Here is a 21,301-nt window from a genome sequence, read left to right on the forward strand (position 1 = left end):
TTACACACTAGCCATTTACGGCTCCCAGTTGCTTTGTCAGCAGATAGCCAATTTCCTTCTTACATAGTTTCCGATTTACTGATTTGGTCTTCATTTGAGGTGGCTAGCGAATTCCAAAGGAGTCAAATGATTCACCTCATGTATTCATTGTCCTCTCTGCATTGTCCACCTCCTCATGAGTCTGAGATACCCTTTGCGCATTCGTACATCGGCCTTTGTTAAAGACTTTTTCACTCACTCTGAACCAGAGAATGATTGTAATACTCTGAAACTGGGTCTGACCAAAGGCCTCATTAAATAATCTGAATGAAACCCACTATTCTTGTACACTGTCAACTTATCATTCTGCCTCCAGTAGTGATACATTCATTAGATGTTCTAGAGTAGCATAGAGCCGTTTTCTGAACCCCATATCACGAAAAACTCAATCAATGTACCAAACGCAATTAGAAAAGCAATTTAACTGAAACCCATACATAACTCACTGAGCCATATTTGCATAAGGTGTTCTTCTGGCAGCAGTCAGCCCCTGAGACACGGCATTGCCAACTTGTGGGACACCAAATTCTCTTTCATAAATGAATAACACACGCAAGAATCCCTAGAAAATGGAATATACTTTTCAAAATATTTATTTTTATAACTACAACCTTGATCTAGAACACACAAAATTGGTTGTAACTACAATGAAAATAAACATTAAGGTAGCGGGAACGTTTATGAAGAGTGTAAACAACAAATAGTACTCCAAAATTATTGCTATACAATCTATAGCCTTAACACCCTTGTTTACGACTTGTAAGCGCTATTATAGTTCAAATACAGTAGTAAATAAAAAAGCATATTTTGAGTTTCAGAGACGATTTATACATGTATAACTGTGTGCAGAGGATAAGTTCAATTGTGGCTCACAAAGGTAGCAGTATGTGCATGATAACAACAGCCAACCAGAAAGCCAGTAAAGGCTGATTGCCTTCCAGCAGCCTTTATTTAGGGTGGGTGCACAATTGTGCCTCTCTCCCTCTGTCACCTGGGGTGAAGATCCTGTCTAACTTTTAGCTTCATATGCATATTTTATGCCAGATTATTCAGAAGCTTGTTGAAGACTTTCAGGATAAACACTCAACAATGATAGGCATATGGGTTGTGACTTGCATGGTAAGTGAGTAGGAGGCAGTTCTTCATCTCTCTGTGCAGCCCTTTTGTAGATCTTCCATGCCAGAAAGACAGCTTCGAACTGGGAGTGTGTGATACCAGCTCAAAAATGCAATAGTGGAAGAGTGCCACGATGGGTGAAAAACGTTACTGGTATAGGCTTGAGAGGGTGCGACATGACTTGCAGTATGAAGGGGAAACCCATCAGGATAGTAATAATCTAAGAGGTAACAACTGTTGGCAACAACACGTACAGACTACAGATATCTGTATAAAAGTGTATCTAGGCACCTAGTTACTCATGGCATTATGAAATGGGAAAACTGAAAAGCATGAAATTAAAGTTTCATGGAACCATGGCAGACAGGGCTATAGAGAAGGTAACCGTGGCAGTGGGGGTGGAAGCCTCTCTTGAAGAACATATGGATGTGCTATTAGTGGCAAATAAGGACAAGAAGGTAACATAGTAGGCACCAATAGCAATGGTTGTTAATAGGGTTGGGATATTATGTTAAGGTCACATGAAGCTGGCAGAGCCTGTGACAGAGACCAGAAAACCAGTCGCCAGCAGTCGACCAACAGTGAGAGAACTCAACCATAAATGCTTCACAATTGCTAAAGATTTGAAACTTCTCACAAATGGTCTGAACAATGTGGAAGGCAAATCCTAGAGGAATAACATAAGGCTAATTGGAGTGCAGGAAAGAACAGAAGGACCTAATGTGGAACTGTTTTTGGAGGTGTGGCTAATGAAAACTAACTTGCAAGACAAACCACCTCGGGTCTTCTAAGCCCGGTGTTCTTCCATAGTCCATCACTGCACGTCCTGATGAACTTTAAAGTGAGAGACAACTTACTATAAATCTCCAGTAAGCACAGTCCCTGGCAAATACATGATAGTAATGTGAACATATTTCTAGACTACACAAATCTGGGGCAAAGACAGCAGGGGGCATTCATTCCAGTGAAGAGAACATTAAGGCAGTTAAACCCAAAGTGCGCACTATTTTACCCTGCCAAAATGTGCATCATACATAATGAGAGGTCACACTTCTTGATGACAAAGGATGCCTGGAGTTGGATTGAAAGACAGGGGCCTCAATCCCCACAGGATGATGGATCACAGAGAAACCCTGACTTGAAGGTGAAAAGAAGACAGCAGAGAAACACTCTCAGATGACCAAAACTCCAATCAAGGCACAGATAAGAGAGAAGCCGGTCAAAACAGTGGAAGAGCTCAAACTTGCTTAACAGCAACTTTTGGAGGGCTCTAGCCTCAGATAGCGAAGACAGCAGTGCAGAGGGAACTGGTTCTGAACATGGTGCAGGAAATGAGAGTGACCCGCATGTGACCCTCAATAATAGATGATGCCATTATATAACGCTTCATTGAAACTGCTTTAAAAGCTGGATGCCATCTAGTAATATACATTTATTACTAGAGCCGCCGGATGAGGGAGGAAAACTGTATGGACTCATATGGCCGTTACCACAAAGCAGAGGAACTGTCAAAGAATATGTCCAACAAAAGAACAAGATTGCTACCATGCCATTCAACCATCACTCATTACAATTAACTGTCATCTCAGAAAAAAACATATGGGGGCAGATTTACAAGCCCCTTGCGTCACTTTTGCGCCGCCATTGTGTCACTTTTGTGATGCAGCATCGGCGTAAAAGTTGCGGCCCATTTACAACGTGACACATCTAGGGAGATACGTCACATTGTAAAGCCCTGCGTCACATTATACCTGCACCAGGTATAATGTATGGAGTGTAAGCGTTCCAATGCAAAGAGCCACGTAAAACTCGCGCAGGGAAATTTACAAGATTTCACTGTATCACTCTACGCCTTCACTGCGCCAAAATCCTTACGCCTGCTCAGACCAGGCGTAAGGATTGACGCAGGGCATGTTACATGGGACATACCTATGATTTCTGGTGCATTGTTGGAGTTGCGTCACTTTTGTGATAAACTCAAACAACGCGTCACTTTTCCTCCAACAGATGCGTCAGAATTTCTGATGCATCTGTAATTCCTTGCACCATGGTGCACTGTATTGTAAATACAGCGCATCCATGGTGGCACAAGGACATTTGGAGGTGATGCAAGGAAACTGACGCATCTTATATAGATGCATCATTTCCTTGTAAATCAGCTCTAGGTTTTTCAAAAGAACCCTTACCCACCAACCTAGTTGGTGGCATCGTTCATCATCAGGTTCCTACCTAAGGTGTCAAGTGCATCTTAGGTAAACTTTGATGCCTGACCACAGTAAAGCTGTTTTTTTTCTTTGTGATGAGTTGAATTTGTGGGTGAAATTTTAAAACCACCTCCAGCCAATGATGCGTGTTGATTGAGTCCCAGTGGCTTTCTTCGGGCCAAGGTGTTAGGGCCAAAAAAGTCTGAATAGTGGAAGCACATTCACTAAGGCATGCATATATGGGGTGGTTTATTTGTGACTTACGATTTTCACCCAACTTCTTGTAGTATTTGTATGGCTACTGAATAGGGCAACGTGGATCCTTGGGGAGGTGGTGCCTATAGTCACACTTTTGTCAAGTTCGTCTGCATGCCTTGATATCTACTGCGGTCATGTTCAGGATCCCTGTTTCTCTAACCCTGAAGAATACTGGAATCCTAACAAAGGTTCATGTTTAACACTTAAATACCCAATACATACATTCCAAAAATATTTATATTAATCAAGGGAAAGAATCATGAACATAAAAAAAGAAGAAACATTCAAATATGTAGTAGCCATGTATAAGAAAATGCGATTTGTAGAAAATGTATTGACAAAAGATAAATAATTAAATCCAAGGACATATAAAACAATGGCGCTCAACACGTTACACAAACAGCACAGTGTGTAGTCAAAAAAGTGGCTGAGGAAAAGATTATACAAAATAGGAAGTTCAGGACAAAACAAAAACAACACAAGGCAAAAAATGCGTCCTCTTCAGTTTTGGCCACATATATGCGTTGACCGCATTTCGACCATAATATAATTAAATGGTCATCATCAGGACAGGACAATGATTATAGGAGCGTCTAAAACAATTCAGTAAAACATCTATTCACATAGTAGATCCAACAAAAAGTACAACAATCATATGGAATACACAAACTGGTTGACTCAGAAGTATATTGATCCAGGCGAGAATGTGGTATATCCAAGCACCATAATGTGCAAAAGTTGGAAAACTCCAAAGATGGAGTAAGTAACCAGCTAGTTCCTTCAAAAGTTTAAGGCAAAGCCAAATTAAATGACAGTATGCTGGTATGTATATATATATATATATATATATACACCCACTCACAATCCAGTCCTAAAGGATCTGGTAGTTTTCAGTGTCCGTGGTGATGGCTACATCATTAAAATCTTTTAGTCATAGACAAAAAACTTTGGATCGCCGAGGTAAAAGTCCAAGACAAACTAATAAGGGCTGTGCTCAATGGCCAAGTCCCGCCCAAAGGGCTCTCTGTCACTCACACATCCCGAATCACTCCAGAGAATTGTTTTGGACGCTCCTATAATCATTGTCCTGTCCTGATGATGACCATTTAATTATATTATGGCCGAAATGCCATCTACGCATATTTGTGGCCAAAACTGAAGAGGACACATTTTTTGCCTTGTGTTGTTTTTGTTTTGCCCTGAACTTCCTATTTTGTATAATCTTTTCCTCGGGTACTTGTTAGACTACGCACTGTTTTGTTTACTTTGTTGTTTGTGTACCGTGTTGAGCGCCATTGTTTCATATGTCCTTGGATTTAATTATTTATCTTTTGTCAATACATTTTCTACAAATTGCATTTACTTATACATGGCTACTCTATATTTGAATGCTTCTTCTTTTCTTATGGTCACTATTCTTTCCCTTGATTAATATAAATATTTTGTTTATGTATGTATGTATTGTGTTTTTAAGTGATAAACTTGAACCTTTCTTAGGATTCTAGTATTGTTTGCCCCTGGTTCAGGTTTCAGGGCTGCCCTTGTTGTTGATAACTAAACCTGAAGGAAGATACTGTGAATCAAACAACTAGCATTATTGGCTGAAACATGTCGACCAAACACCAGGATGCTAGAGACCACTAATTTCTCACTGCTCAGACACCGCCGTTTTTAACCCTACCCCAGTAGTCCATTATTGAAATGTACCTGGAGGTCATATTAAAATTTCACTCACAAATCTACCTCATCACAAAGAAAAAAGCCAATTCCGCTGTAATCATGCATCGCAGCACTGCTGTGTGCATCTTAGGTGAGAACCCAATGATGAAGCATGGCACTGACTAGGTTGGTAGGCGAGTGTTCTTTTAAAAAAAAACTGATGGCTTTCATAAAGACGTCAGTTAACTGACATGAGTGACTGACAGTAGCAAGCTTGTTCTTTTTGTAGAGCATATGAAGTAAGGTAAGAGGAACATGCTTTCCTTTCTCTTTTCACCCTTTCTTTTGTTTAGAGTACTGAAAAAGAAGGCATGGCACAGAGTTATAAAGTCCATGACTGGGAGAGGAGAGACCTATTGACCCAAGTCAGAAACGGTCTGTGGCAACACTTACTGTCCCATCAAAGAAACTACCAGTGCTTAGCTGGACTACTGGAAGACACTCACTGGAATTTGGAATTGTTAAAATGTTGGTATTTGAGTTACAGACATGCTGTGAATTGAGGTGGTTTCCAGTTTGAAGACTACAGCATGGTAAGGTAGGGTGGTGTTGCCGTTTACACAGTGACATTGACAGACAAAGCAGGCACTGCAGACATATACACTTACTTCCTTGGAGCGGAGCAGGAGAGAAAGGGCTGTCTGTAAGTGCGTCAAATGATGCATACACTGTCATTGTTGACATATGACATAAATGGTTTAGGTAATAAAATTAAAAGAGGACTGGTGATGAAAGCACTTAGCAGACACAAAGCTGAGATAGTATACTTGCAAGAAACGCATATGAAAGGTAACAATTAAGAATGTCTAGAAAGAGGGATATTTAGGCTGGTGGGACTTGCAGGTTATGCGAATGGGTCCAGAGGGGCAGCGATACTGGTCAAGAAAATATTTGTGTTCCACATTACACAAACATGGACAGATGAAGTGGACTGTTAGACTGCAGTACAGGTGAACTGGGAGGGGGAAAACATAACACTGGTTAATGCTTATGTGCCCCTGGGCCTTCAGAGGCGACTTTAAAAAAAGTTTGGACAATTAGTGGCAGAGAATCTTACAATTGTAGGAGGTGAATTTAAGTTAGTACTGAACACATATTTGGACAGATGGAGCACAATACTGGCTAGCTCTAAACTCAAGAGGAAGCAAGGGTTTTCACAAGCATAACATCTGGCAGATGTGTGGCAAACTATACATAGGATAGAGAGAAACTACTCATCCTGGTCAGGGGCACATGACTTGCTGTCTAAAATAGATTATATTTTTATTCCACCAGGGACCATGCATAGATTCAAAGAGACCGAATATTATGCACAAGGAATCTCTAACCAATCTCCACTGCCAGTCAAAGTACTGACATTGAGACCACAAGAGAAACAGAAGTGACGTATGGCTATGAGGTGTCTCATGAATAAGGAATAAGTAAAATGACTTGCTCAGGCCACTAAACACCGGTTTAAAATCAATGTATGTTCAGTAGAAAAAGTAGCGACATTGCGGAAGGCCTACAAGGCAACCATTAGGGAAGTGATAATATCAGGGGAGGTAGGAAATAGCAGGTAGAGACACAGAAATATGACAGAGCTTGAGCAGGATCTGATAAGATTGGAGAGAATGCCCCAACAGAGAGCAGTAGAATAAGACAAGACAACCTATCTAGTGAAGCAGAAGTAGCTGTATGAAACCGGGATAAAGTAGGGAAACTACTCACATGGCTGGAGAATCATGAAAGATAAACTAATCATGTCAGGAAGATATTAACAGCAGATGGAGTGAGAGTGGTAGAAAGTGGAGCAATAGGAGCAGTGTTTGCAGGTTACTTTGAAAGTTTCTATTTGTCACAGTCAGCAACATCATCAAAAGAGATAGGACTTTTTACTGGGGATTGCCCTACTGGATAATTGAATACACATAGCGTACAGTGGTTAGAGAAAGAAATCAGAGTGGAAGAGGTCAGAGATGCACTTACAAAATTGCAATAGGGAAGGATACCAGATCCTAATGGGCTTCCAGTGGATTTCTTTTAGAAAATGTCAGGCACAGTAGGAATCCCTTTGCATACAATGTACATGCAAGCCTTTGAACTGGGGGCGCTATCACCGGACTTAGAAGCTGCAACAATCATATTGATACCTAAGGCAGGGAAGTCTAGTGAGAAATATGACTCACACCATGCGATTACTCTCCTCAACACAGATAAGAAAGTGCTGGCAAAGGTGTTGGAAAACATTTGAAAGCAGTAGTATTAGAGTTTGTCCACCCTGATCAGACCAGCTTTATGCCCCAGAGGGCAGCAAGACAACATTTTAATATTATTGCTGTAATTTACATAGAAGTACACTGATATCTATGTTTTGACTGTCCGACTGGACATATACATTTTATTATAAACAATTAATTAAAACAACATGTAAGTGGGACATTTAAAAAAAAAATGAAAAAGGGCTCTGGCATTAAAATAGTAAGGCATACAGCATTATTAAGTAGTTAGACCAACAAATAGATATTGCGGCACTATAGCACAATTTGTTAAACAGTAAGGTTGTGTCAATGTGCAAAGAGTTGACGACGTTTCGATCCACTTGTCAAAATACTGGGATCATCTTCAGGACAACAAGGATAATGCCTGATCTGAATGCTAATTATAATAGTAGCTATGGGAAGGAAAAGGATTGGGAGAGGAAAGGGGTGGGGGATGGGAAAACAAGAGAAACTATGCGTTATTAGAGTTAGGTCCAATTTGGAAGTTTTAATCATTACATTTAGGCATGCACAAGTCGTGGGCATGCAAGGTCTTGAAGACATTGTATGGTTCGACACAAGTGCAACCTGAATTGGGTGAGCATGCTCAATAGATACCATGTAGTGTAAAAGGTTGTTGATAGGTCTCTATTGATAGTTTAGGAAAGGCTATTGTGGTGTGTAGGGCATGCTAGGTTGAGTGTGACCCATAATAGGTAATGACTAACGCAGAAGAAAATATCCAGACCGTCGAGTGGTTCAGTGACTCGGGGAAAAACCAGTTCAGAGTGATTCCTGAGAGGTATGGTATAAGGGTCCGTGGGGCGTCTCACATATGCCGTTGTGCAAGGATTTGCAGGCGGCCGTCCAGAACCCGGTGGTCAGAGGGTGAGCATTGGTGCAAATCAAAATTGAGTTCTCATAATACCTGGCAGGAGTAAGGAAATTGGTTGACCGTAGGGAATCATACATTAAGAGGAAAATGACCAATGTGTCAGGTAATAGGATACGAACCGTAAGACACAGTTGATGAATTCGATGTTGATAAGCGTGATTAGGGCAAGGTTGAGCGAATGCTCCCGGACCAGGATATGTCACTATTGAAGAGTGAAAACGAGAGTCAGTATCATGAATTTCCTTCCAATTAAGGGCTGAGGCAGTGGAATTTAGTGCTCTTACCAAGGTCATTGCCTGGATGCTCCGGGTGTGTGAAGAGCTGGGTGGGCATGATTACTCGTACTAATGTGAACGCTAGGACACAACATAATGATGTAACCAGACGTGTGATGCTGTGGGTCAGTGTGGAGCCAGGTGGGCATGATTACGCATATTAATGTAAATGTGAGGCCACAACATGATGATGTAAGCAGACGCGAGACGGTGAAGTGGTGCCACCATCTAAGAAGTGGTGAAGCAAGAACATTGGTGTCTCAGAGTATAAGGAGTACCTATATCAGCCATTCACAATCAACGCAGTGGTAACCACTAATATGGTTATAGTGAGGTATTAGCTAGAAATAGCAAACAATTGCTGATTTGATGCATATACATTAGTAAGGGAAAATGGTGTGGTTCATCATCAGAGTACATACAGTAGAGTTACAGTTAAAAGCTCATAATACGACTGTGTATGTACATAGGGCATCAGTGACAACATTTTAGGCACCTACATAATAACCTAGCAAGCGTTAAAGACATTAGGCAGCCCTAGGCAATAAAATCGTTGGACTCCAATAAGGCATTTGACTCGGTGGTCTGGCCTTTCTTCTTTGCAATCTTGTTGAAAATGGGTTTTGGACCCAAATATCTGAAATCAGTTAAACTGTTAGATAATAATCCAAAAATGTGTGTTACTGTCAATAGTGTGCTGTCAGAGGATTTCCTGGTGGGGGGAATATAAGGCAGGCATGTCCTTTGTCACCAATACTGTTTTAATGGCGATAGAGGTACTGGCGGAGTGGATTTGAGTAGTTACCCAGGTACGTGGAAGGAAATGGAATGACGACTGGGAGAAGAGGATTTCATTATACTTGAATGATATCTTGCTATATATGGTCGAGCCAGTTGCCTCCCAACCGAAACTTAGTGAAATGTTTTGTTGCTAGGGTGAATTCTTAGAGCTTACCCTTAAGTGGAAGAAGTCCTTGGTTTTCCCACTGGAGAGCTTGCTGGTGCCAGTGGAGTTGCAATTCCCATTGAAAGTTGAGACAAACCACTTTAAGTACTTGGGCTTATGGATAACTAAGGAGGCAAATGCACATTATGATGGCAACTTGGTACCAATGATGCATAGGCTGGAGGGGGATATCAAGCACTGGAGTGCATTGCAGTTGTCCATTCTTGGCACAGCAGTACTGTTCAAAATTATAGCTATACCACTGAAGCTATATACATTGCATAACTGCCCATACGCATTGCCCAGCGCACTGTTTGTAAAAATCAGTGCATTGCTGAGGACACTGCTGTGGACAGGGGATTAGAAGAGAATCGGATGAGAACACTGCACAGGTCTGAGCATGAAGGAGGAATCGCAATCCCATATGGTTTTAATACATGAATGGGCATTCGTGGCTCTGGATGACCGGGCAACAAAAGCTACATACACTGATATTTGGAGGGAAGCTAGGGAAGGACTTCATACTGGCTTCTGCGACAATGGTCCAGACTTGGCACAGACTCAGCAAAGCATCTGTAGATGGGATCTAACCTGCCACTGGTCACTGAACCTATGGGGTTCTGTAAATGGGATGATATTGGACTGTCTCAACTTGGAGATGTGTTGGATGCCAATGGAGTGGTACAGTTTGCGCACCTGCAGAGTATGTCAATGACCAAATGTTTAGATACATACAACTAAGGTATGCTCTGCAAGTGTAAATATTAAAGGAAGAGAAAACTCAGGAGAAGTCACCATAAGACATGTTACTTCTCAGTGGATAGATGGAAACAAAATCTATATCACAAACATAGAGCATTGAGGAACACACAGACTGAGCTAGGGAAACTACAATTGCCGATATACTGACATTAAGGATATAGAAGAGGATAATTGTCAATCTGCAATCAGGTGTCCGGTGGATTTTGTGAATAAAGCTAGCTTTAGGTTGATTCACTTATAAGTAGTACATCAAATCTATTACAGTAGAATTTGAAAGACAGAACTGTGGAGAGGTGGGGCATTCATAGACACGTTATGGGAATGTCCAAAGCTGCAAATGTTCTGGGACACTGTTCTCAAAAGGCTGGAGGGGGCAATGAATGGAGGCATACAGGCATACTCTAAGATGATCCCACGTGGTATATGGAATGCCTCAGACTTTACAAAATACTTAGTAACTCTAATTAATGTTGAATTCATGGTAGTTAAAAGAGATGTTGCCCAGAAATGGGATTGTGTGGATGTACAGTGATTTAAAGACTGGGATGGATGCCTGTATGATAATGGAGAAGGAAATATATAAAGGACGAAGGTGCCCGTGGAAATATGAGAACATATGGGGAGGATGGGAGGAAGAAGAAGTTAGGTAAGGATCCATATGATAGGATGTGAAGTGAATACACTTTAGAACCATAGGAATGCACATTCACAGGTCTAGATACTGCACAAATAGTTTAATAGACTGGGACTATCATGGCTTGGGATGAAGAGTACCACATAAAGTGACAAGTCACCATGATTAATGTTACACATTTTCAGGATACAATGCGGTTTGCTGTATATTGCGGGGAGGCTGGGAATACAAGATGCTGAAGCAGATATTGAAATGCCGATGTTATTGTGTAATGTTGTTCAGGAAATTATATAAAAAATTTTTTTTTAAAGAAAACAGAGTGGCATAATGCCTTTTCAGCTATTTTCACTCGATTAAGCAGTTTCCTTTCAAAAAGACAACACAATGAAACACAAAATTATCAACCATCTAGAAACTGTGATTTCTTAATTGTTGGACTTGGCCCTATTTGCAGGGTTATCCCAAAAGTTTTGCTTCTTCCGCTTTTTTTTCCTGACCTGTTGCTGTTGGCTATAGTCAGTGCTAAAGTGCATATGCTCTTTCTGTAAATTTTAATCATAATTGCTTATCCATGATTGGCATATTTGATTTACGGGTAAGTCCCTAGAAAGTGCCCTAAGTGTGCCAGGGTCTGTAAATCAAATGCTACTAGTGGGCTGCAGCACTGATTGTGAGACCCACATGAGTAGCCCTGAAAAAGTATCTCAGACCTGCCACTGCAATGTCTGTGCGCAGTTTTAAACTGCCATGTCGTCAAAGCAAGTGAACCCACCTGCCCCTAACCTTTCCTATTCTTACATGTAAGGCACGTGTATGGTGGGTTGTATTCACAAAGAAGCAACAGAGGTAAAAGAGAACCTGGTCGCCCTTCACTCATCAAACATCAACACATTAAAACCAGGTTTCTAAGGCGATTTTTATTAACTTTCCAATTTTCATTAACGTGTGTGAATTACTGCACTTTACTAAGTTATACTACTCGTTTTTTTAATACATTTTTAAAGTAGTCACACTACGTTTAGTCGCCTTTCTTTAAAAACAATTTTTACAGAAGACAGTCCTCCAATAACAGGGTTTCTTCAAACTGGCCTGATGTAAACCCCACAATCCCAAACCGTGAGAAATAATACAAAAAATTTGAAAAGACAAAATGACCCCTCACGTGCGCACCACCAATGGCATAGCTGGTTGGTACTCACCAATTGTGCCCACCTTTATCATCATTGGTGGTCATTTTGTCAAAAAGAAAAGAAAGAAAGTGTCCAAACAAAAAATTGTAAGAATCAAGTGCAGTGAAGTAGAATAGGTCACTTCCACGATGTAACCAAGTGTGATATTAAAATTGAAAAAACACTCACAAAGCAATCCTTTATTATTTACTGAGTGTTTTTATCAAATTAAAATGAATAGGTTGCCATTCATGCATACCTTTTCAAATGCGAACATGTTTCTTTGCCGCAGTAATTTAGGCAAATTCATCAGGGCCAAAAGCACTTAGTCAAAGCACCCGTATTTGACACAACGTTGTGGAAGACTGTCAAATACAATAAATAGACACACAACAGAATACTACATTATTCACCCCCATACCAGCCCGAAAATATGAAAACACATTGTTTTCAACCTGTGTGCTTGGCAATATTTACCCTCAGTTAGCCAAAGTCTTGTATACCAGCTTCACTTCTGAGATCACCTACAGAACTCCATTTATGAGTCCTCCTTGTGAAATGACCATACAGTCATTATGTCAATCTAAAGTATAATCAGGAAAACAGTTAAAAGCCTTATTGATCAACGTGCAGAACAAAAAACAGGTACAAGAATACACAACACATGTGTATGGGAGACAGTTCACCATTAACCATCATAGTAGCGTGCTCGCATATTCCAACCCTATTTCTAAAAGCTCCTATGTCACAATTGGGGTATTGTTTTTATCGTCCATAAAATCAGTTCCTTCAATTTCAAAACCCGGACTATCACCCGTTTACACATCTGAGACAGAAACCACCCTCTATCTCCTTACTTCTCGAGGCCTCACGGAGCGCGTTGTCAGCTGCCATGGCGTCTCATCATAAACATGCCAGTTTTCAACTTCCCCCCTAGTATCACGTGAGTGACACTAATCAAGTGTAGGGGGTCTTTCACAGTGCGTATTAGATCGCGGGCCCCACTTTGTGTTGGGAAACCAAAAACAGACAACTCTTTCATGTAGGAGCGCTAGTGTTCGAGCTAGACCTCCTCAGAATAAAGTTTTTCACTTTGTTTATTTTTCTTTAAAACAAACGGTACACTAACTTTCCACACTTCTGGCTTATACAAAGCGGACGGGTGCGGGGAGAATAATAAAGGAACACCAAAAGCAATAGTTCTCGCCATCATTTTTCTAATTTAATTTCCAGGCACATATTTAAAGTATCCAAAGGAATTATTGCCTTACAAGAGGGGACCTCTTCACTATGCCAGTTCAATACCAAACGGCTGATGTAGAGAGGATAACTTATCCATAAATACGAACAATCCCTTCTCCCTCGCATATTATATCTTCTTGCGGTGCCTCCTACACTAGGGTATTTACATATACACAACGCCTCGATCCCCAAATAGTTAACCAGAACTTTCACCACGGTTCATACAGCATGTCATTTATAACAGACTGACATAGTGAAATTACATATTCTATGGAAGTACTGGTCATCCTGATGTTATCTCTTAAGAAAACCTCCCACATAGCACATTGCTTCAAAGTCCATAGAGGGTTTAATGATTCAATATCTCTAACACTGATACCAAAAGAAGAAGGGCACCACTCTTATAAGATCTTTTAGCATGTTAAGAGCCCCTAAGACTGCAAGAGTGAACTCTCAAGTCCAGGTATAAGGACAATACAAGATAGCCCGCCTTCTCTAAAGATTTTTACCCCTGAAAAAGCACTCAGACTACTCGAAAAGTCACCCAACTTTGTTTCACTCAATAAATTCATTAAGCCCGCATTGGTCACTTTTTTCTTGATATATCTAGCGGGCTTCTTTTGAGGCTAAAATTGTCCCAGTATTCTGTGGGTTCCCGATTACCTTTTCCAGGACAACCCACGTGAAACTGTGCTTTTGTAGATGGCAATGTTGCACCAATTTCTTGGCAAGTTTTCCTGACTTTACACTGTTAAGGTGTTCCTGTATTCTAACTTTGATTTTTCTGGACGTAAGGCTTATGTTCTGAAGATTGCATTCACACGTCAGCCTATACACCATATTTGTGGTATTACAGTTGCTGAAGTGCGTAAGGAACCATTCTCTACCAGAAATAAGGTACACACTTGAAGTTTTCTTAGTCGGGGGACACACCGTGCAAGACCCACAGGGGAAATGACACCGTCCGCACGATGAACTCCATCCACTCCGGTTCTCCGACCGACCCCTGCCCTCACCACGTCTTCAACAAGGCCGACGCTGTCATCGCACCCCACCTGCGGGACATCATCAACACCTCCTTCGACACCGCCACCTTCCCGGAGAGCTGGAAGCACGTCGAACTCAGCGCTCTACTAAAGAAGCCATCAGCCGACCCCACCGACCTCAAGAACTACCGACCCATCTCGCTGCTCCCGTTCCCTGCAAAAGTCATCGAGAAGACCGTCAACAAGCAGCTGGCCGCCTTCCTCGAGACGAACGGATCCCTCGACCTCTCGCAGTCTGGCTTCCGGGCCAACCACAGCACCGAGACCGCCCTGATCGCAGCCACCGATGACATCCGAGCCCTGCTCGACAACGGAGAAACGGCGGCCCTCATCCTCCTGGACCTCTCCGCGGCCTTTGACACTGTCTGCCACCGTACACTAGCACAGCGCCTCAGCAACGTCGGAATCCAGGAGAAGGCACTAGAGTGGATCACCTCCTTCCTCGCCGGAAGGACACAGAGAGTCCGCCTCCCCCCGTTCAGATCAGAAGCCACCGAAGTCATCTGCGGCGTTCCTCAAGGCTCCTCACTCAGTCCAACCCTCTTCAACGTCTACATGAGCCCCCTCGCAAACATCGCACGCCAGCACAACCTCATTATCATCTCCTACGCTGATGACACCCAGCTGATCCTCTCCCTCACCAACGACCCCACCACCGCCAGAGCCAACCTTCACGAAGGGCTGAAAGAGGTAGCCGAATGGATGAAGAACAGCCGCCTGAAACTGAACTCGGACAAGACGGAAGTCCTCATCCTGGGATCCTCACCCTCCGCCTGGGACGACTCCTGGTGGCCCCCCGCCCTAGGCAGCGCACCCAAACCAACAGACCACGCTCGCAACCTGGGCTTCATCCTGGACTCCTCCCTCTCCATGACCAGACAAGTCAACGCCGTCTCCTCGTCGTGCTTCAACAGCCTGCGCTTGTTACGTAAGATCTTACGGTGGATCCCCACCGAGACCAGGAAGACGGTCACCCAGGCCCTCGTCACCAGCCGTCTGGACTACGGCAACTCCCTCTACGCCGGAACCACCGCCAAACTCCAGAAAAGACTCCAGCGGATCCAGAACGCCTCAGCACGACTCATCCTGGACATCCCCCGTCGCAGCCACATCTCCGGACACCTGAGAGACCTGCACTGGCTCCCGGTCAACAAGAGAATCACCTTCCGTCTCCTCACCCACGCACACAAAGCCCTACACAACCAAGGCCCAGGATACCTCAACAGCCGCCTCAACTTCTACGCTCCCAAACGCCAGCTTCGATCGACCGGCCACGCCCTCGCCGCCGTCCCCCGCATCCGAAGAGCCACCACAGGGGGACGGTCCTTCTCCTACCTCGCCGCCAAGACTTGGAACTCCCTCCCGACCCACCTCCGCCTGACCCAGGACCACCTCGCCTTCAGGAAGCAACTCAAGACCTGGCTGTTCGAGCAGTAGCGGACCCCCCTCCCCTAGCGCCTTGAGACCCTCTGGGTGAGTAGTGCGCTATATAAATGCTTTGATTGATTGATTGATTGACCATTTGTAATCGTAGTTTCAATGTTTTTTAGTGTCAGCGGTAGGCGGGTATGGACTAATTTGTCCTTCAGATTGCATGCCCTCTTGAAAGCAAATCTTGGCGGTGGCATCTTGAAATCTTTGTTAGACAGGATAGACCAGTGTTTACGTATAGATTTTCTAATTCTTGTAGCCAGCGGATCAAATGTCATTACCACCGGGACACACTCATCTCTCACTTTTTTTCGATTTTTTCTAACAATACACTCTGAGGAGTGTTCAAAGCCCTCTTCTTTGCCTGTTTTATTATTTTAATGGGGTAGTTCCTCTGCTTCAAACTTTCACTGAGTTCTTCGGATTGTTGCAAATATGTATTAACCAAGGAGAAATTCCGGGGGTAATGTAAAAACTGCCTAACCGGCAAATTGTCCCTCAAAGCTCTCGGGTGGTAGGAATTATATGACAGAAGGGAGTTTCTGTCTGTAGCTTTTTGGTGGACACATGTTGTCAACACATCTTCATTCACTTTTATATCTATATCCAAATACACTGCAAAGCTGTTACTGTATGACCAGGTGAATCTCAGACTTGGATCTTGTTGATTCAGCCAATTTAAGAATCTCAGAAGAACCTCTTCCGCTCCTGACCATATACAGAGCACTTCGTCTATATAGCACTTCCAGAGGCGTATATTCCTCTGGAAGAGGTTGGTAGGCTGATAGACAACGCGCTCCTCAAACTGGCCAACATATATACATGGCAGACTGGGTGCCATTGTTGCGCCCATTGATGTACCTGTTGTCCGGAGGTACAGGTTCTCCTTGTAACAAAAAAAGTTTCTTGTCAGAGCCAATTCTATGCACTGCAGTACAAATGACTGAGGCGCATCATAGAACCATTCTTGCTCCTCCGGGGCACGCGCTGCTGCCACCAACATTGCATCCTGGGGGATGCAGGTGTACAGTGATTCTATGTCGATGGTAACCAAGAACTCTCGGTTACCATCAAAACGCATACCATCCAGAGTATTCAAAATCTCGGTGGTATCTTTAACATAGGCCGGTTGTTTAATGACAGACTCACGTAAAAAGAAAGTGGCGATTTGGCGACAGAGGTTCCAGAATTGATTGGATCCCCGATACAATCGGTCTTCCAGGGGGAGGGCGTGTGGGTTTATGAATTTTAGGAAGGATATAAAAAGCTGGGATCCTAAGTTTTTCAATAATAAGGAATTCAGCTTCCTTCACTGTGACTCATTTATTCTCCTTTGTTTTGCCCACCATCTTACGTATCATCTATTGGAGTTCTCCGGTGGGGTCACGACTAAGGGGCTGATAGTTGGTACGTGCCTCCAGTAGTCTATTGACCTCAGCATCATAATCCTTCGTATTCATCACAACCACTGCCACGTCCTTTCCAGTTGGTTTTATGGTCAGGGAGTGATTGTCCTGCAGGCTCTTAATTGCATTTAAGTCATAAAAGATTCCCTTTGGGCACCTTAATTCAGAGACACCAATTCTTTCAAACACATAGACAAATATTAATATAACACAGAAACCTATCAAATGAAGCAATGCACAAAATAATAACACAATTCTATAAAAACTAATAAATTCAGCTTGCACAGTTTATTCATATACATTAAAAAAGCAATTAAAATAGAGACATAATTAAAATTGGGAACACAGACAATATAAAGAAGGAACAAATTATATACAAAAAATCATAAACACTTCCTATTACTAAAAAAAGGAGGTACACAGTACAGATTAGTATTCCGCAACAGTCAGAATAATCCTTGATCAGTGTATATTGTACTTCTCCCTTTGTTTCAACGCGTTTCGACGGGCAATTAAAGTATAGCTGCCTTCATCAGGAATATATTAACTCTCTTCCCAAAAGACTTCTGAAATTCAAACAAAATTTGTTTTAGAATCCAGAAATCATTTAGTTAAAATAACCTTGCACTTAAACAGCTGAAACCTAAAAATTAAAAATTAAAATAGAATTAGATTTATCTATACATTGCTCCAACGGTAGGCACATTACATAATTCGACACGATAACACTTTAAGACTACTTATATTATTCGACCCGACAAAGCGTTTAGACTACTCATATATCGACATTTAAACATAAATTTTTTTGAAAACAAGAATTGCATTGCAAAAATTGCAATGGTCAGCTCACATAAGAGCCATATCACAGTTTCTCACTCAAGACATAGCGATCATAGGGATTTAAAACTTTCACATAATTCATTGCCATTTTTTTACTGATCAAATAACATATGTACATGCTAGCCTTAGCGGTTTAGTATGGTTCATACTGGCTAATGGTTTGTTTCAACAAAGCAGTCTACTGGTCCCTCTAAGTGCTATAGCTTGTATAAGACACAAACCTTTGAAGCAAAGCTGCCTTTAAGCTCGGGATAAAAAGCAGCCTTCCTTGATCTAAAGGTCATCGTCCAGCGAAACAACAGGTTTCTGATAAGACCACACAGAAATGTCTGTAATACATAATGCAAGGAGCATAAGTATATACACTGGCCCTCCTCCTATGTGAAGAGGATCTGTAAACCTTTCCATATATCTACCTTGTTCAAGCTCCCATCAAAGGCATACAAAGCTTCGTAGTTTTTTCAGCCAAAGATGGATGGATACAAGAAGCTAAAATCACAAGGGAAATTTGATATTGGATATCACTATCTTTATCTCGATTGAAAATCCTTGATATGCGACTAAAAAGATGCAATACTTACATCTTATTCACGTCTTAATACTTGGTGCTAGTTCCAGGTATGCAGTAGCTTATACGATGTCTGTGGTTATGTAAAAATCATACCTACAAGACATATTTATACATCCGCTTAGTTATCCAGAAGCGCCACATTCCATCGCAAAATTTAAATGAGGCGAGATCTCAATACTCACTTAAAAGACGTTCAGATAGTAATTAATGTGCACGCGGTACGATGGCCACAATGAAAGTAAGGGGCGTGTAAAAAGTATCTACACACGTCTCCTCATTCGTGGAACTCTAAGGGTTAAAAGATAGACAGAGGACACCCATTAGTATCACTCTTCTATATAGCTTGTAAGTCTAGAAATGAGACCACTATACTTACATTTTTATGTTATATCGATGGACCCAGGACTTAAGAGCTATATCCACCCTCTCAGCCTTGTTTGTATTAGTGTATCCAGCCTCTGTGAAAAAAATCACAGGCTAGAGTTATATATATTGGGTGAATGGGGCTAAACTATTGTTTCTCCCACTTTCTAAAACCCGACCTTACCTCGAGTAAAAATGCGCCAGCGTCCCGCGTGTAGTCCCGATAAATTTGCAGAAAGAAACGCGTTAGTCTTAATTGCATTCCAGTATTCTTTTGTCATGTTTCTAAGCTTTTGGTTATTGTTCGTTGTTTCAAAATTGACAATATCTTGTAAAACTTAGGCTTCAAAAACTGCAACATCAGGTCCTAGAGAGGTGGACGGTGGACAGAATTGTGATGGTCTTTTAAGATCGGTGTTAAACAATGCAGGAGAATCTTGAGTTTTGTGTGCGAAGAATTTTTTAAGTTTTATCTTGCGCATGGTTTCATGGTATTCCACGCTGCATTTAAAAGAATCATGTATTGGAGTGAGGACATACCCCAAACCCTTGTTTAAGGCACTCTCTTCATCTGTTGTCAGTTCATAGTCAGAAAAATTAACCACAATGTTATTAAGGTTTGGTTCCTCCCCCGACTGCGTGTTATTCTGGGGGAGAAGGATTGCCATTGTGGGGCTGAATTGCCCCTCCCTCGACCTCTCTCTATTTGTCCTCCCCTCTGTTGGTTCTTTGTCCCTGCCCTAAAAAAGACCTACGCAATGCGCCTAAATCCTCACTGTATCTATCACTATTTCTGTCTTGTTGATTGAATCTGACCCTACTACTCTGCGGGCCCTCCTCTTCTTCTTCACTCGATGTATTATCGAAGGTCCAGTTATTTGGGGTGCGCCTATTCTGCTGTCTTCCCCCTGTCCTCTAAGAGGATTCTAGGCTCAATTCTAACCAAAAGGCTAGCAGGGGCTGCTCCTGCTCTGTAGTACTCGGTCATAAGAAAGAGCAGTGAAGTACTTTCCAATTGTGGAGATGTCATATCCCTCCTCCCCCAGGCCTCTAATCACCAGGCACCCTTCTCAAAAGATTTCCATTCAAAACACAGCTCACACCATCCATTTAACAGCAATTTCCCTTCCCCAGTCATAGCAACAACAACAAAATGCTCCCACTTATCAGGTTAAGGGGAAATAGTGACTAAACAGACAGCGTCTGCATCACTTAATCTCTGCACTCCTAAAAACAAACAAATTAACCTGATCTCGTGCAATGCGGCTGGTGCTTTTGTAAAGTGCTTCAATACCTTGGAGTCAGTGGAGTTTGTGCTCTTTTAAAATGTCCCCAAAAATTAATCTGACATTGTGTAATGTAACTAGTGCTCATGTAAAGCACTCCAACATCTTCATGCTGCTCAAGTTCTCATTATATCATAAAGACCTCTCCATCCCTGGTGAGCTGCAGTGAATGTGCTTTGAAATTAGAGCTCTAAAGCAGGAAGATGACAGCATAAGGCAGTGGGGTATGCATGCAGTGACATGGGGGGAGGCGGGAGGGAGGAACGCTGTTCCCATTTGTCAGTTAGAGGAGAAATAATGAATAAACAGGGGCGGCATCGGCATCACACTCTGCTCACACCTAAAATGAATAAACAGGGGCTGCATCGCCATCACAATCTCCGAGCACCTAAAAACGAAACAATTAACCTGACCTTGTGTAATATAACTGGCGCTTTTGTATTGCACTTCAATAACTTTGGCTCAGTGGAGATTGTGCTATATAAAAATGCCCCCAACATTTTAATCTGACATTGTGTAATGAAACTAGTGCTCTTGTAAAGCGTGCCAACAACTTCAGGTCATTTGAGTTCACATTATAGAAGCAAGCGTCAGAGAAAATGTGACAGGAGTTGCACAAGCCTTGCCCTTAGGCTCACTAAAGCAACTAGCAGCGAAGTGGGAGGGTTTTGGGGAAAATCCTTGGCCCCTGAAGTCAGAGAAAATTAAAAAGGTGATTTCAAAAACAGCATCTGAAGCTTTTGACATTTCATCTCAGTATTTGAACAGGACGGGCAGATTAATTGAAGGGCACCAAACCTGATCCTAAAGACGGTCAAACATTTACACAAGCGGGAATCAAAGAAAAAATAGTCCCCCA

The 21,301-nt window shown here is 42.2% G+C and overlaps 1 protein-coding gene across 1 annotated transcript in view; it reads left to right on the forward strand.

Annotated features, from left to right (window-relative positions):
• Positions 1-21,301, forward strand: part of OTOG (otogelin) — a 1,048,712-nt gene that overhangs the window by 1,019,478 nt on the left and 7,933 nt on the right. The gene's annotated exons all lie outside the window — the stretch shown is intronic.

Source organism: Lissotriton helveticus, chromosome 3_1 (assembly GCF_964261635.1).
Source record: "Lissotriton helveticus chromosome 3_1, aLisHel1.1, whole genome shotgun sequence".
NCBI lineage: Eukaryota > Metazoa > Chordata > Amphibia > Caudata > Salamandridae > Lissotriton > Lissotriton helveticus.